The 17,608-nt window shown below is 44.8% G+C and overlaps 1 protein-coding gene across 1 annotated transcript in view; it reads right to left on the bottom strand.

Annotated features, from left to right (window-relative positions):
- PKIB (cAMP-dependent protein kinase inhibitor beta) overlaps positions 1-9,340 on the bottom strand; it is a 36,982-nt gene extending 27,642 nt beyond the window's left edge. The window contains exon 1 of the mRNA XM_081905489.1: positions 8,868-9,340. The gene's annotated coding sequence lies outside the window, so the exon portion shown is untranslated. The remainder of the gene's footprint in view (positions 1-8,867) is intronic.
- Positions 9,341-17,608: the final 8,268 nt, after the last annotated feature.

A 17,608-nucleotide genomic window follows, 5' to 3' on the forward strand; every position in this document is an offset into this window, starting at 1 on the left:
AAGCACTTTAGTGGAGACAGCAACGATGAACAAATGAACCACGACTGGTACTTGGTAGACTCTCATCTCTCAGCCATTTGCTAACTAGCCACTTAAGGATATTATTGTTTCTTGTCCAGGTTAATCCATGTGAAAGATTGGAAAACTTGGGCTAGCTTCATGACTTTTGCTCCTCTGGCCAAACTGGTTAACACCAGTTCGACTGTCATCCAGGTCAGGCACTCAGGAGGCTCACAGGCAGGACTATGTGGAAGGAAATTATCCTCAACTAAAATAGCCCTAAGTCTTTTAGGGTTTTTAAAGGTCAAAACAAGCACCTTGAGTTGGACCCAGAAACTGACTGGAAGCCATTGGACATGACAAAGTGTTTGAGTGTCCAAGCTCATTTACAGTGGTACCTCGGGTTAAGTACTTAATTCTTTCCGGAGGTCTGTACTTAACCTGAAACTGTTCTTAACCTGAAGACCACTTTAGCTAATGGGGCCGCCTGCTGCCACTGTGCTGCCGGAGCACGATTTCTGTTCTCATCCTGAAGCAAAGTTCTTAACCTGAAGCACTATTTCTGGGTTAGCGGAGTCTGTAACCTGAAGCATATGTAACCCGAGGTACCACTGTACTTTTCTTCCTCCCTACCAATTCCTTTTCCATTCATATCATGGCTTTGTATGAGTGTGAGGGCAAGAATGGTCTTATTACTGATATTTATAAGGCTCTCCTTTGGCAGATGAGGTGGGGGAGCCAATAAATAGTACCAGAGAGCCATTCCTAATGGATGTATCAAAAATACATTAGGGACCAAATGTCTGCACAGTTCAGCATATTGATGTGTACTTTCATTTGCATAAATCAGCAGCCCACAAGTTCAACTTCTGCTTCCTCTTGGGAAGAAGACAGCCACCACCAGCATGTCTGGTTTGTCTAGAGAAGAACTGGGAGAGAGACTGCGGGTGGGATGTCAGTGAATTATGACAAAATGAAAAAAGAACACATATTTAGGAATTATATTTTTTTTAAAAAAGGAAAAGGCACAAAAGCATCCTGGGCAATCTTGACACACCAACTCTTTGCTTTTAACACAGGGGAAGAAAAATCACAAAATATCTAGGAAATTTCAAAACCATCCCAGATAAGCAAAATGGATTTTTGGATGACAGAGCCACCCAGACAAAACTGACACATTTCCCCAAGACAATCAAATTAGTAGGAACTGAGGAAGTGGTTGCTGTGTTGTATTTTCAGTTAAGCTTTGGATTCAGTGCCTTATAAAACCCACTCTCTAAAGCTAATTCTAATCCGCTTGGCTACAAACCGCAGTCACATGGGCTGTAACCTGGCTGATGGGCTGGGATCACAAAGCAAAGTTTCAGAGTCATAGGCTGCAGGAATCTCTCTTAAGGTTGAATAAATGCTTCTCTCTTTCCATTCCCCAGGTAGGACAAAAAGAGGAAATTTAACAAATGGCACAAAAGTGAGAAGTGAGAGGAGGCAGAGCGCTGTCATAAGAGGTAACAGATTTCAGAATTGAAAGCTCTGGAGAATTACCATGAGGTAAATAGATACCATGAGGTAAATAGGGAAATTAGAAAAGTGGAAGTTCAAAAGGTAATGGCTAATGAGTCTAAAGTACACTACATGTAAAAGCATTATTTTATGAGATTATCACATGGAAGTACCTGAGTGCAGTGGCTTTAGGCATTTAATAAAGCATGAAAAACAATCCTGCACCATCCACATTTATCTTTTGTGCCATGCTTTCTAGGCATACGTCCACACTTTCCAAGTCTGCATGTGAGCACTTCTTTTTTGCCCTGACATTTTCCACAGGAAAGTCCAATCTTTACTGCTGAATCAGAGCAAACGGCAATTCAGGTTTCCCATGGATTGCTCTTTGCACTGATTCAGCAGTAAAGAGTAGGTTTTCGTGGGGGAAATGGTGGGGCAAAAAGATAAAAATAAAAAGCACTCAGACCTGGAAATCCCAAACTTGTGCCTAGAAATGCTCAGCAATCACTGTGATTGGAACGCCAAGAGAAGGCACTAGGATCATTTTCACATTTCTCTATCTGTAGCTTTAATAAAGTTTTCTAGTTAGGAATTTCCCTTGTATTCAGAGGTATACAATGAACAGCCAGTTGTGGTGAGAACAAGAACAAGGGGATGCACCGCTATAATGAAAAAGGAAAGTGGGAATTCTGAACCTTGGGTTTCTGTAAGTTACTTCTACATAAAAAGAAAAACTGAGTCATTCTGGAGAGTGACGGATGTTAGGCAAATAACTCTGGGTATTCTGAGGCTGCTTAGAAAGATCTGAAGAATTTTTGTTTGAGTTCCCTCATGGTCCTAAAAGTCTCAACACTTCTTGTTTGAGAGCCATGACATTAAAGCAGGTTAACAGCAGGTTTAAGGTTGTCTTTGGTGAGGCATCAAGCAGAGACTTCTCTTTCTTAGTGGCCTGGCTCTTTGGGGGTCAGTAAGTCCCTAGTGGGCCCCGGGTGGCGCTGGGCCCCGGGTGGCGCTCGGGCCCCGGGTGGCGCTGTGGGTTAAAGCCTCAGCGCCTAGGACTTGCCGATCGAAAGGTTGGCGGTTTGAATCCCTGCGGCGGGGTGCGCTCCCGCTGCTCGGTCCCAGCGCCTGCCAACCTAGCAGTTCGAAAGCACCTCCGGGTGCAAGTAGATAAATAGGGACCGCTTACCAGCGGGAAGGTAAACGGCGTTTCCGTGTGCGGCTCTGGCTCGCCAGAGCAGCGATGTCACGCTGGCCACGTGACCCGGAAGTGTCTCCGGACAGCGCTGGCCCCTGGCCTCTTAAGTGAGATGGGCGCACAACCCCAGAGTCTGTCAAGACTGGCCCGTACGGGCAGGGGTAACTTTACCTTTACCTTTAAGTCCCTAGAACAATTGGCTGATATCCTAGGTTTAGGATTTGTGGTTTCCAAGTACTGTACACACTCTGCTGTCGCACAAACGGAGGGAATGGGTAGTGGTAGGCTAAGCAGATCATCTTAAGGAGGGTAAAAGACCAATGTTTCTGATGTCCAGGAAAAGAGGAAGGTGAACTTCTTTATGATAGTTTCAGGAATGCAGATGGACCATGAGGGTGCAGGGAGGACACCATCACAGTATTCCCTTGCCTAGCATTTCAGGTCAAGCTAAACATAGCCCATGTGTTTATAACCCGTGTGGTGGTAATTCAATCCTTCTGTAATTGGTTTAAATTGCAAGGAGGTTACGTTCAACATAGAATTGAAAAATCCTCCAAACCATAAGCTGCCAAGTATGCAAGCTGCCTGACATCAGTTTAAATTACTTTGTTAGGTTTCTAAGATGACAGCTAATCATTTAGGAGAATGCCATTACATAACCAGACATGGATGCATCCTGCCACATTAAGAATTATCAATCAAACCCCAAAAAGATATTGGGTGATATTCAACAAAGTTTGACTCCAAGTAGACCCACTGAAATTTATGAACACAATGAACTTAGTTGAATACCAGTAACTGTATCTTTGCAAGTTCCTTTCTTTAAACCACTATTTTGTGTTCCACATATATGAAGAGTTTTATAAACATCATACTGTTTACAAGCTAGGTATTATTTCTAATACCATATGCACTTGCTCTTAGGCAAAAATGTACCTGATAACCAACCAGTAAAGGAAAACCAAAATGCAAATGTATGGCAAAGTATTAATCCACATCACAAAAGGGGGTAAAAGCAGCCATGCATTTAACTATACCACAACAACAGAAAACTATGGATAGACATAGATGTGACAACCCCCCCCCCTGCAGAAAGCATTTGCACATTAAGGTGTTTCATATCACAGACATTTCATTTAACAGATGCTCCCCGCAATACACTGGGACATTTGCATGCCATGTGAGCGCACCAGTGATCTGCAAGCTCCAAGGCAAATCAGCAGCTACATGAGAATGGCCCAGTAAGCACCAGTTAAATGAGACAGCAGATACCTGGAATGTCTAGCAGGTAAATGCTTTTGATATTTCAATCACACCTCACTGGAAGGATTCTATAGAACAAAAGAGATTATGCTTTTAGAGATTCACTGTAGGTGAATATTGGAAGACTATCATTGTTTTTTTCAAATGCAAACGTTATTGCAATACAAAAAAATTTCCTTCCAGTAGCACCTTAAAGACCAACTAAGTTAGTTCTTAGTATGAGCTTTCGTGTGCAGGTAGGAAAATATTCGAAAAATATGCGAAAATATTTCGCATGCAGGTAGGAAAATATTCAGTCTTATTAATAAAAGGTAAAGGGGCCCCTGACCATTAGGTCCAGTCGTGGCCGACTCTGGGGTTGCGGTGCTCATCTCGCTTTATTGGCCAAGGGAGCCGGCGTACAGCTTCCGGATCATGTGGCCAGCATGACTAAGCCGCTACTGGCAAACCAGAGCAGTGCACGGAAACGCCGTTTACCTTCCCGCCGGAGAGGTACCTATTTATCTACTTGCACTTTGACGTGCTTTCTTTCGAACTGCTAGGATGGCAGGAGCAGGTACCGATCAGGGTACCCTGAAGCTAATGCCTGAAAAAGAACTTGAAAGGTTCCGGTGCTTTTCAGTCCTTAAAACATTGTCATATTGAACAATGAACAGCAGTTCACACAGGTTGCAAGGCAAACAGGAAGAAAGTGCATAGAAAATTGGGTTTCGTGGAGACTATGTAACCTCTGCACTTTTTGGTAGGCAATAATTACCCTCTCCTCAAAACATTATACATTTTAATTTAAATGTTTATAAACCACACTTACATAAAAAATAACAAGACTGTGTACCACATAAAAACACAATATTACAACAACAGCAACAACAGCAACAGATTAGTAAAAGTAAGTAAGTAAGTATCAAGCACAACCCAGGTTTCATTTTTTTAATCTGTATACTGCCCTTCATCTGAAGATATCAGGGTGGTTTACAACATAAAAAAACAAAAGGAGAACACAAAGTACGTAACAAAAAAACCAAACAAACCAGTTGCCCCACAAACACACTTAAAAGGCCATATATTGTTTAATCAGCCAAAAGCTTGGTTATAGAGAAAAGTTTTCACTTGGTGCCCAGAGATAGGCAAATCAATAAATGTTTTAACCTTTTCAGGGTTAAGTGAGCAAGTCCTAAATAAGTCAGGACAAACCTCTGTCATTGTGATGTATCAGGAGCTCCTTTTAAAAGTGCATATGCCTCTACTTCAAGTAAAAATTCAAAAGAAACATTTCCCCATTGCTGTAACTCAATGCAAGAGAAGCTGCACCCCCTGAATTGCTGCCTGGGCACATGGCAGTAAAAAAAATAATGCCAAACATAGTCACCACGTGGAGATATTTATTAAACCAGAAGAGAAAGATAAGCTTGTTGTACTTTGGAGATTACAACTCAATAATCCCACTGTGTAAGCCACAACAGTTTTGAATTGCTGCAATAAAATCTATTTTGAAGAGTATGAATCACTCACTTTATTACTGTCAATGACCAGGATCCAGTTTTTGAAAATTACATGCTGCGGGTGCAAAGGCTCCTGACGGTGAATAACAGCCCTACATCCTCCCCACTACCCTTTTCAGTGTGCACACTTTGAGTATTGATTATTGAATTTCCATACCGCTTAACATAATAAAAATATCTCTAAGCGGGGTACAAAAAAACTGAAGCAACAACAGAAAACTTAAACAGAACAGTCTGAAAATACACAGTTACATATAAAAATGGTACATTTATACAAAGTTACTAATATACTGTATACAAATCAACATAAATTCATTTTCCTTCTAACAAACCCTTCCTCTCAGTCTCGGGTTCTCACTCAGCATTCAAACAAACTCAGCTCACCCACAAAAGTCTCACAATGGAAAGAGATCCTGGAAACAGCAGACATCACCCTAGACTCTCACTCTAGACTTGTGTTTTATGGAGGAAAAGTGTTGTACACTTTCCGGAACCCCATCCAGCCCTCCTCTTCCTCTTCCTCCTCCCACTCAGTCATGGAACTTGAGCTAGAAGTGTCCTTTCCTGTAATGGTTTGGTGCAATGAGTGCCCATAAGTGGGGGGAAGCGGGAAAGTGAGCTACATTATGCCCTACGGGGATCCGCCCAAGGACGTTGCACCCACAGTGAGCTGGAGCAAATCCACTGTGTTGTTTTATTGCTGTAATTCAATGAACCACTGGAGATTACAGTACTATATGTACTTTTGCTGCCTATGCTGTGCATAGAACTGAAGACCTACGTGACTTGCAACTGATAAAACATCTAGTAGTTAATTATGATATCACTGCAACTTTCACGGGAGGAAAACACTAATTATGATCAATACATTGCTGAGCAAACAATTCTTTCCTTCCCGAGCTGTTTTCGAAAGGAGTTTCTGAGCATGTATTTGCCAGACACAGCCAGGAAGGCCTGTGTGCAGAAGCAAACTAATCTCTCTCTGTGTGTGTATCCATCAGGGTGGATTTGTGTTTCAACTTGCCATTTCATATTTCTGCAATCCATGAATTACCTAAAGAAGAACGCATTCTGATTGGCTGCAGAAATAATCCACACGTATAAGGGGCCTGCGACAAAATGTAGCCATATGGAATGTTCAGGGTTCCAACAATGCCCTCCCAAAAGATATTCCATTCCGCCCTCCCCCCATGTTTCCAAACACCCCCCCAAAAAGTCAATGAGCATTCCATGGCCACCAAGCACACTCAGTTCTCACTGTGCTTCTTTTGGGGTTCACTATTAGTTCATACAATGATTAGCTGAGGCCATTTCGGCACCAAATCTTGGAAAAGAACAGGAGAAATACGGTATAGTAAGGAGGAAGTGGAACACTTAAGCAATCATGAACTGCCTCTTTTTTTTCTTTTTTGCAACTTATTAATAAAACTAGCTTCCAGTCTGGGATAAGGGTTAAGAGTTTCCAGGGCAGAAGGTGAGGCACAACCAACATCTCTCCTAATTACAGTATATGCACAGCTTTAGAGAATATTGTGAACAAACCAAAGCTTTTGTTACTAAGCTACTGGGGGACCAGCTTAGCTCATCCTGTTAGTATTTATGGCAATAACTCTTCTTCTCTCCAGATGCACACTGTTCAGCTGGCAACTCAGCATGTCAAAATAATTACGTCTTCATATCAGCTACCTACTTGTCTTCAAGGCTAAGGGAGGCTGTGCCAGTAGCAGGTTTATCAGTGCTTGTTGCAACAGCTCTGCCCCACCTCCAAGAACGCCTCCACTAAAGTGCTATTAGCACTATCCTTTGAAAATACATCATTTTGTCTGACACACATGAAAGTCACCTGGAAGAACACCTCATCAGTGCAACCAAGTGTGAAATATAGAAGACTGAGATGGCAGAAACTGGGTGCAGGACATATTTTTTAAAAGCATGAACCATGGAGGGCTGTGAAACGGCCACTGTTTTGACCCTTACCCTTGGCTGCAGTATTGCCAGTATCTCCCCACAACCAGCAGCCTGTCCCAGCAGGGCTTGGGATAGGATTGATTGAATATAGAAGATGGCAAAGGCAGCACAAGAGCATCCTAAGAGCCCCAGCTTGGTAATCCTTGTTTATTATCTTGGAAGGCAAAAAGCTATCATCACCTCTATACTGGATATTTAATGCAGACACTGTAACCACCTCAAAGAAGTTTGGGTGGCTCACAGTTTGGGAACCTGTGCTTTATGACTGCCTATTGCAGAAATAGAGCTACAAAGCTTACAGAATCATGCAAAATTATCACAGGAGCGTTATGAGTTTGTAAACTTTTTTTTTACTCCAGAGGCGATAACAGGAACAGACAATTCTCTTGGGGCAGTGGATTGGAAGAGGACTACTGATGGCACAATCCGATGCATTTCTCAGAAGGAACATGGGAAGCTGCCTTATACTGACCCAGAGCATTGGTCCATCTAGTTCAGTATTGTTTACACTGACTGGCAGCAGCTTCCCAGCGTTTCAGGCAAGGTTCTCTCCCAGCCCCTACCTGGCGATGTCAGATTCAACCTGAGGCCTTCTGCCTGTAAGGCAGATTCTGTGGCGCTTCCAAGTTCAACGGGACTTACTAAGCAGTAAGTGTGTACAAGACTTACAAGACTGCAGTCCTGAATTGCCCACCTGCTGGCTGGGGAGTGCGGGCACTTGTTGATATTTACACCTGCAGATATAATCCCTCCACTATCTAGAACACACACACACACGTATATATACACCAGATTCTTGTCCGCTTCCTATCACGAATCACCAACATTCACACGTGCGCACAACTTGGGCAAAGGAGACTTTCAAGAGCAGGTATCAAACGGCACCAGGACGTGCTTGAAGCAAAAGCGGGGACAGCCCCTCACCCAATTTGCTCCTGTACCAAACTCCCACGCTTTTGAGAAGAAAAAGCAAGTTCGATACCTCCCTACTTTCACCCCCATCCCGACGGACAGAACCCCCTCCTCACAAACCATTACTTCGGAGAGTTCCCCCTGGAAACGAGCAAAACAAGGCAGTCCTTCCTGTCCGGGGCTTAGAATCAAAGCATCGTAGAGTTGGACGGCGTCCTCGAGGATCATCTAGTCCAACCCCCTGCCATGCAGAAATCCTGCCCACAAACCATCCCCGGCTGGGCTCGAACCAGACGCGCCGACCCTTTGGCTGGCGCGCTTTAGGGGGCCAAAAGCGCGACAAATCCCGAAGGCGCTTCCATTTTCTCCTGGGACAAGACTGGTTCTATTGCATAAGCTCGACGGCAGATCGCGAGGGGAGGGAGGTGTTGGGGGTGGGGAGGGGGAGAAACAGACCCAAAGCGTCCGGACCGCGGCGGAAACTTTGAGCCCAGCAGCTCCTCGCGGCGACCCCTCCTTACCCGTCGCGGGTTGTTTGGGTTTCCTTCTTTACGCGGCGCAGGAGCCCCGAGAGGCGCCGGGCGCGGGGAAGGAGGGCTTCTCGCCGGGTTTCTCCTGCTGCTGCTGCTGCTGCCGCCTCCTCTTCCCGGCTCCCGCCGCCTCAGGCTCGCCGTCCAAGTCGCGCGTCTGGCAACGAGGAACCAGGAAGGAGCCGCTCATAATGGAGCAGCAGCTGCTGGCGGCGGCGGCGGCGGCGGGAATGAATGAGCGAAGGCAGGAGGCGGGAACTCGCGCGGCGCTCGCTGCGGCTTCGGCAGGGGAAGATCCTATGAAATCCTTCCTACCGGTCCCCAGAAGGGAAGGGACGGCAGCCCTGCCTTCCGCTCCCAGCTCGGCCGCCGTAAAACCCCAAGGATCCGGCTCTCCTGACGCAAGGGGCAAAGCGATCCAGAGGTTTCTTGCCCTCTTACGTTTTGTTTGGATCCCGGTTTTCTCCTTCTTCCCACCACCCCCTCTCTCCCCCCAGCGCGCAAGCTGTCGAGAAGATTAATAAATCCCGGTTGGTTTGTAGGCGAGATCGAGCAAGGGATCTAAGGAGATTTACAGCGCGTTGCTCGATCGTGTTAAATCCTTGGCGCTGTGATAGGAGAGGAGCTGCCGATGTCCAATGAGAGGGGTTGGATCAGTGGGAGGCTCCGTCAGTGTTCGTGGAAGTGCATGTACTTGAAAGCACGCGTGCAATTAATGGTTCAAAGATCAGGGCATAATCTGAGCTAGCCCGCAGGATTTCTTCCCATAGCGGCGACATCTCTGCTAATAGGGATGAGGACAAGTCCCGATGAGGACTTTCAGTCGGTCCCCAGTTAGGCTGCAATCATAGGCGCAGTTACCTGAGAGTAAGTCCCAATGAATCAATAGGACTCGAGTAGGCATGCATACCAGGGCAGTAGGGTTGGGCGTGTTCCCCTTAATTAGATTTTCATACGAGTAGAACAAAAGAAATGGGGGGAAGTCATAAAGTTTTAAAGTTTGTTGCTATATTTATATATATCCCACCTTTTTCTCTGGAGTTTTTTAGATTTTGTAAGTTTGTACATATATTTAGATGATGCAAATCTTCATCTTAGATAAAGAAGCATTTGCTCTTGCATGAGTGGGAATGAAGAGCAGTTGTTTAAAGATAGGTCTTGCCACTTCCGGTTTTTATAAGTAGTTGGATTAAAATGCTATACCGTAAAATAAAATACTATGTTGGTTTTTATTTAAACCATGTGAGTTTAATTTAAAGAGGGGTCCCTTCCAACTCGGCAATGCTATGATTCTGCAATTCTGTATCTACCTAGAAGTAAGCAACACTGAGTTCAATAGGATTCCTCCCCCCAGGTGCGTGTGAGATTGCAGCCTTAATATCATTTGGAGTAGAGAATACTGAAGACTTGTAATATTTGCTTTATTATCAAATAATAATAAGCAGAGCATAAGCAAAGGCAAAGAGCAAACACCCCTAGGAGGCAGAATAAATTCCGCTGGCTGTCAGCTACCCAGGCAGAGTCCATGCATTCTAAAGTACCGTACTTTACCTGCAGCCAAGCTGCAGCTTGTTCCATTTCTCTCTGAAAAGTAAATCTCAGTGAATGCATAGGATCATCACACCCTTAATTTGCAAAGAAGCCAGGATCCTGGAATGATTTCTGCTTTGATCTAGCAGCTCTGGGTGTTAGGCTAACAGCAGCAGGGAGAAGAGCAGAGACAGCTAAACAAAGTTGACAGCGCTAAGAGGAAGAGATTACATTTCCTTTATTCAAGCATCTGTTCAAATACACACTCCCCAAATTAGCTGCTTCCTCCTTCCACACCTCCGTCTCTACATATTAATGCAGAGGTTTTCAACCTTTGTGAGTCCAAGGCTCCCTTGACCAACTACATTCTTTCTGTGGCACTCCTGTGGGGCTCAGGATCCCTTGCTTGCAGAGCTAGCAGCCTCTTACCCTCCCTTGTGGAGTGTTTCCTCAGCCTCTTCTCCTCTCCCCTCTCCTTGGGATTCTTCCAGGCAGTTGCTGCTGCCACCCCTGGTCTCTGACCTGCCCCCTCCCCCCAAGAGAGGTCCCTCCTCACACTGCCCCACAGGGGCCTGGGACTTGCCTGTCCATTCCCAACAGCAAGGGTTGGTGGACTGGCTGGCTGGGTTCCACCGCCCGCTTGCTTGCTTATTCCGAGGCCACCTCAGCTCATGGCAACCAGCAGCCCCATACCAGCCCCAGAGGCAGCATTCGTCTGCTGAGCTTGTAGCCAGGGCAGCTGCAACTAACAGGTGTACAAGCCTTTGGGAGATGTGAGAAGGCATCAGAGGAGGAAGGGAAGGGAAGGAGGACAGTGTTGCTCACTGCACCCCATTCAAGGCACCCCAGGGTGCCACGGAAAACCACTGGAAGGTTCGGAAAAATGGAAGGTTCGGAGCACAAAAAGGAGCAGCATTATGAAGCTGTAAATAAACAAGGGCACTTTAAAATAAAAAGAAATGGTGAGTTGCCCTCATCACATTTCTGAATCTGTTTAGGAATTACAAGCTTTCTTGGTAAGAGTTTGGGGAAACCTGGCTGTTCTCCAAGAGTATTTTACTTCTTCATAAGATTGGCACATGCATATTAATGGTGTCATGGGCATGCACCTTATTCTGTTGCCCCCTGGGAATGGCTGTTCCCAACATCAGCCTACCTAGAGAAATTCAACCAAACACACCTGGGAATGACAGGCTTTTAGACCTGGATGAGTCAGGCTGGGACAACACTCAAATACTACGTTTGCAATAAACAACCAGGGACATCAACCAGAACAGAGAAAAGTTGCTTGGCTGAGCAACCTGGTCAGTGCTAATTGATTACCATGGACTGTAGTTTCAGCAGCAGTATGGGCTTTAATGTCAAAAAACACTTTTGCACATGTCCTTGTGAATACTGATCAAGCATGCGCTGAAACTTATCTTCCATTTTGAGTTAGATAGCAACTTTTGGGGAAGGAGAGCGTGGTTCATCATGCAGCTAAGCACTGCAAGGTGGATGCACTGGTATTCTGAAACAGGTAATTCTGAATGTTGTCAACATCACACAAAAATTACACCGCCACATTTAAAAACTGAATCACCCCCTCTTTTGCCTGGTTTACCTCATTCTAATTAATGATTCATTTGCAAAATGATGAATATATATATATATATATATATATATATATATATACACATTCAGCAAGCTCCTGGAGACAAGCTTTCAGCCTCCTTGATGTCCCGCCCCCACTTCGGATTTGTTAATGCCCTTGCCAAGATTCTCCTTGACTAGCTAATTTCCATACATTCATCCCAGCTTGTGTCTGATCTGCAGTTTTTGCAAAGAAATATATGAGCAGTCAGAAACCAGGATTACAAGAAGCATTTCCAGAAACATTATCAGAAGCTGCTTAGAGAGACAGAGAGAGAAACGGAATATGTATATACCGTATATATTAACAGGGACAGGGTAGGAAGGAAAGCTTCCAGAAGTTATGAGAGGCTGCAAATAACTAGTTATCATAATGTTCTTGTCATCCTACAGCTGACTCTCCATTCAAAGTGTGTCTGCCCTTTTTTGTTCTTTTTCCATCTCGTCTTTGTTCAGCGCATTTTATTTGCATCACAATAAGAAGTCTGGTTCAAGATTTGAGAGGGGTGCTGACAAGGTGCCCTCTGATGTGTCTTTTCTAACATTGTTGCCTACCACTCTGGTTTAGTGAGTGACAGAGGTGGGTAGCAGCAGTGTTCTGAAAGCAGCCATTAGAATTTCCACCAATGGCCTGGAGCTGCGCTAAGAGGCATTGGGAAAACTTAAAATAGGGGCTCCCTGATCCAGCTGCCCAGCCCTGATAATAATTCTTGTTAAAGGGAGAAACACTGCCATCGGGCATTAGTGACAGGGAGTTCTTGGCATGACAGCGTAAGTCCAGCAGCTCCCTGGCATCTGGGGCCTGAGACAAGTGTACCTGGCTACCACCCCTGCCTGTTTGCATGGGCCTGCACACATGCAATCTCTTCCCCTAGTGAGAGCTCAGAAGAACCTGTTTCTCTTTATTGCAACAGACAGCACAGTGCTGTCCATTGTATCAGTCACAAAGCCACCACTCCTCTTTTAGGAGCATTTTTAATATGAAAAGTGTTGCACTTTTTAAAAAAAGGAGGGCAGAACAAATAAGTGATCAGATCAGCGTGTTAAACACAGGTTGAAAAGGGAAAAGGAGGAGTTCAGCTAAAAGCAGGGACCAGAGCTCAGTGGACTAAAGTATTGAAGGAAAAGGGAGACAACTATAGTTTGCAAGGTGAATGCAGTTAAGTCCATGAAAACTGATGCCATCTACGTACCACTTCAAACATGTTGTTGTTGTTTAGTCGTTTAGTCGTGTCCGACTCTTCGTGACCCCTGGACCAGAGCACGCCAGGCACTCCTGTCTTCCACTGCCTCCTGCAGTTTGGTCAATCTCATGTTTGTAGCTTCGAGAACACTGTCTAACCATCTCGTCCTCTCCTCATCCCCTTTTCCTTGTGCCCTCAATCTTTCCCAACACCAGGGGCTTTTCCAGGGCGTCTTCTCTTCTCATGAGGTTGCCAAAATATTGGAGACTCAGCTTCACAATCTGTCCTTCCAGTGAGCACTCAGGGCTGATTTCCTTAAGAATCAAACATCTTAGGCCCTAATTCGCCTACAGTTTGGCGACAGTCCTATGCACACCCACCTGGGAGTAAACTACATTGAACCCAATGAGGTTTCTAACTGAATGCACAAGATTACTCCGTGTGCTAGATCAGAGCTTGGGTGTTAGTGAATATGCAAGGCCTGAGTTGCATGACCAGGGGCCAGGAGGTAGGAGTCATTTCCCCCGTGTGCCCACATCCACATGCAAACATGCTCCCAACAGTGAACAAGCAATTACAGAGCCATTTGGAAGCACAATTAGAGATAAAGACATGCATTTTAAATGATGCCTGTGATGAAGAGCCAAACAGATCCTTTGATAATTAATATAATCATCAGCTCAGCTCAATCATACCGACAAAGTAAAGATATCATAAGGTGGGTGGGGTTTTTTGCCCTTATTATTTCTATCCTATTGAATTCTGATGAATGTAAAACCAACTGGGATTAATTAGCTAAAAGTGCAGTTCTGCAAGTTGAGTATACTATTAAAAATGGCTGCATATTGCTTGATTCTTCTTGCGAATAAGAAAAGTACCATATAATTTGAATTATAATTTTAAATATATTCATGAACCTCTTATCAAATCTGTTGAGTAAAAGTTCATTAAAAGTCAGAGTCAATTAAATAAATGTGTATGATTGCCAGCTATGCATCTCCTGGGGTATTTCGTAATATGTGTGAGACATAAGACAATATGTTACTATAAGCTTTTATCATTGCTCAGCTGTTACATGGCTGAAACTCTTCAGCATTATAAAAGGCATTTTTAAAGATTGAAAAGCAAAACTGGAGGGCCTTAATTCTTTTTCAAATGCAAATTTAAGTGTGGTGTCAAAAACAGTAAATATACAAGCTGAAACAGATAGAAGGTAACAATTTGGAAATTGTACATATGAATGATACAAGTTACTATAGAATGGGACCATGGTTTGAATGCGTCACCTCAAAATGTGTATTTTACTGTGAAATGTTCACATGTTCCATGTTGATTTTCTCAAAGGTGTGAAAATATGAAATCTGAGTGACCTTCGATTTCAGCACTGGCTTTAAGTGGTCCACCTAAAAAATGCAATGGAAATATTAACTGTAGATATTTTTGTTCTTTATCTAATAAGGGGAAAGGAGGACAACCATTGGGTCTCAAGCCCAAGGTGAGTTAGGGACTTCCCCTCCATGTGAAGATAGGCTCTGGCAGATTGAGTGGATGAGACCAATAGTGGGTCCAACAGTCAAAAAGGAAAGTGGGGGCAGATGGGGCTCATCAACCTGGGAAGGTAGCCCATCTATGAGAAGGAAAACTCTGGTCCTAAACTTCCACTGCCATGTGGCTATACTCATTTGTGAGAAGGCTTTGTGAGTAAACTCTGAGGAAAAATCTGTACTCACGGCCATGCAGGAGATCTTTGGGAGAAGGAAAGGCTAGGGAGTAAACCCTACACAAATCCAGAGTGGAGTCCCTAAAATGGGGCCTTCCGGCAACTCCTGCAGCCAAGCTAGTGCCAAATGTATTGCTCTGCTTTCCTTTGGACCACATCATTGATACTGAGAGAGGAGTCTTGGCAACTGGGCAGCCCAGGACCTCTATTCGCACTGCCCAGGTTTGTGTCCCATGGAGGTCACTTTGATCTGATTGTTATCCTGATATCCCAATACCCTTGCACAGGGGTCAGCAAACTTTTTCAGCAGGGGGCCGGACCACTGTCCCTCAGACCTTGTGGGGGGCCGGACTATATTTTGAAGAGAGAGAGAAAAAAAGAACAAATTCCTATGCCCCACAAATAACCCAGAGATGCATCTTAAATAAAAGCACACATTTTGCTCATGTAAAAACATGCTGATTCCCGGACCGTCCATGGGCCTGATTAAGAAGGCGATTGGGCCTTAGTTTGCCTACCTTGCACCTCCCTTTTGCAAAGAAAATATTCCTGAGTTGTGTGTTTCTAACTTGACCGATGTGGCATACACAGCAAGGTTGTTTTTTTAAAAAGTTCACTACTGTGTTCCTTTCCACTCCCAAACTCAGTGTGTAACAGGGGTGAGAAGTTCAATTTTTCCTCAAGAATGCATGCTTCAGAAATAGCTACAGCCAACTCTTTCCTACAGACTTGTCTCAAATGAATAAATGATCACAGTTTCTATTTCAGGTCATTTATCATGATTTGTTATCTCTGCATTGATTTAACAGATTCCTCACTAATACTGGCAAGATGCTCTTAGGAAATGAAGTGCATAATCTGCTCTGTGCCTTGCAGGTATAAATGTATTGGTCCAAGGTTAATGAAATAACTGTGCAGACTGCAACTGGAAAGCAGAGAAATCTAAGTGGTGGTGATGTGACTCTTAATAACAAATGGTTGGAGACTATATTCAAGAATTCTCAATGGTGCTAGCTGCAAACAAAGATTTGCTTTCTAAAAGGCTGGTGATAGGCCTTAATCAAAGCAGAACCCAAAGCATGCATGTACTAGGGAGAAAGCCCCATTAGACATAATAGAATTTAGGAGTAAGCAGGCATTAGGTTGTGCTGCACGTCTAGAATCATAAAGATCTGAGACAAGTCCATAGGGTGGCAAGAAAGGGAAGTGCTAGGGTAGTTTTAATGGTATTTTCTCCCCCGCCCCCATTGTGGTTGGTATATTTTGGATGTGACTTTGCAGCATGACATTTTTCTTCTTCAGGGTCCAAGAGTTGGCAACAGGCCCACCATCCCAGCAATGCTATCATTCTCACTTTCCACTGAACATTCAAGGTGGTCCGAGTGCATCTTCCACCTCTTACAGCAGGGGTTGGGAACCTCAGGCCTGGAGCCAAATGAGGCCCTCCAGGCATCTCTCCCCCAGGCCACAGAAGGGAGAGAACCTCCAGGCTTCTTCAGCAGTCTGCCTGACCTCTTGCCTCTCAGCCCACCTCCTCTCCAGCCTATGCTTCGGCCTCTGATTCTGGACTGCTCTCTGCCATAACCTCTTCCCGCTCACTAAGCTCTGTTACCTCTCCAGCTTCTGACACCTCCTCCCCCCAGTCTGCTCCCTCTTTTCTCTCTGACCACTCATTGTTCCACCACCAACCCCCTGGCTCTGAACCTTCTTCTCTTGGGCGCTCCCCAGCTGCTGCCTCCCACTTCTCTGCATCCCGCCAGTCCCTAACACCTCCCGACCTGAGGACATAGCTCTCCCACCTTCCTCAGACTATAAGGACAAGTCCCCAGTAACATCTCCATCACTTTAGAGATGTCAGCCCTGGCAGAACTGGGCAAAGGGCCCTTTGAGGAAGCACAGCTTCACCAGGAGGTGTGGTCAAGTGCAGTATTGACGTTGCCTCCCCAGGGCCTCAAATGGCACCACCTTCTTGCTGAGACAGCACATTTCTGACTTCCCCTTGTGGGTTCCAAGCCAAGCCTCCAGCAGAAGATGATTGGTTTGCCTACTTGCTTTTGAAAATCTGGGGTTTTCCTTTCATGGAGCTGTCCTCTCGTGACCAGTTCAGGAAGTGCTGAGTCCAGGGCTTGCAAAGTGCTTTGCACAGTGCCACCCAAACACCTCACAGCCAGGTACTTCTTTGAGGAGAAGGAAGAACACATGCACTTTTATGAACCAGCTATTGTGTTGCACACTGAGGCGCTCATGAACCATGCTAGGAGTGTGGAGGTGTGCTGAGAAACCGTGGGCTGGGGTGGTTAGATCATGAAAGCCTGGAGCTGTGGAAGTTCAGATCTCTGATCTGTGAGTCAGATGCGAGCTGAAGGGAAACTCATGCTGGTCCCTGCCATTGGCCAAAGAGCCAAGCAGGGTTTATTTATACACTTTCCCCCCTGCTGCACACATGTAGCCATCACTCTGCCCACCCTGAGAATTATTCTAACCAAAAGAACAAAAATGAAAGAGGGAAGAGAAAATAAGAATTAATAGAGAAATAGATAGGAAGGGTAACAAAAAAAGCGTAACAGAAAAAGAAAGTATGGGAAAATAATAAAAAAGGCAGCGAGGGAGCAAGAAAGAGAGATGTGTCTTGAAAAGAATGGGGGAAGTAAAGAGATCCCCCAATT

The sequence above is a fragment of the Podarcis melisellensis genome (assembly GCF_964234715.1).
Source record: "Podarcis melisellensis genome assembly, chromosome: 3".
NCBI lineage: Eukaryota > Metazoa > Chordata > Lepidosauria > Squamata > Lacertidae > Podarcis > Podarcis melisellensis.